Source organism: Ammodytes marinus (assembly GCF_949987685.1).
Source record: "Ammodytes marinus genome assembly, chromosome: 17".
NCBI lineage: Eukaryota > Metazoa > Chordata > Actinopteri > Uranoscopiformes > Ammodytidae > Ammodytes > Ammodytes marinus.
Genome location: NC_137221.1, coordinates 6,543,453 through 6,544,069, shown reverse-complemented (window position 1 = coordinate 6,544,069; position 617 = coordinate 6,543,453).

Genomic DNA, 617 nt, shown 5'->3' with positions numbered 1-617 from the left:
TTAATGTGGCTATGTTTCATATGTGTTTTTTTTATGACCGTTTTAATGCACTTCTAGGCACGGGCATTGGAAATTAACAGTAGCTATAAAGGCTGTGATGGATGCTTTACATTGGAGATGTGTTGTTCTAGTGTCTATGTGGTAGCATCAGTCCCTATCACATAAAGATAACATGAAATGAAAATTAGATACAGAAGTGTACATTCTGAAGTGATACTGGCCATAAGTATGTTGCCAACTGAAAATCACACCTATGTGACTGTTCAATGAATCATATCCATCTATCTATCTATCTATCTATCTATCTATCTATCTATCTATCTATCTATCTATCTATCTATCTATCTATCTATCTATCTATCTATCTATCTATCTATCTATCTATCTATCTATCTATCTATCTATCTATCTATCTATCTATCTATCTATCTATCTATCTATCTATCTATCTATCTATCTATCTATCTATCTATCTATCTATCTATCTATCTATCTATCTATCTATCTATCTATCTATCTATCTATCTATCTTATAACATTATATTCGTTCCTTCTTTTTTGTTGGTTTCCTTCCTGTAGGTGTATTTACGGTGCTCAAGCCCATTTGATTTGAAAAG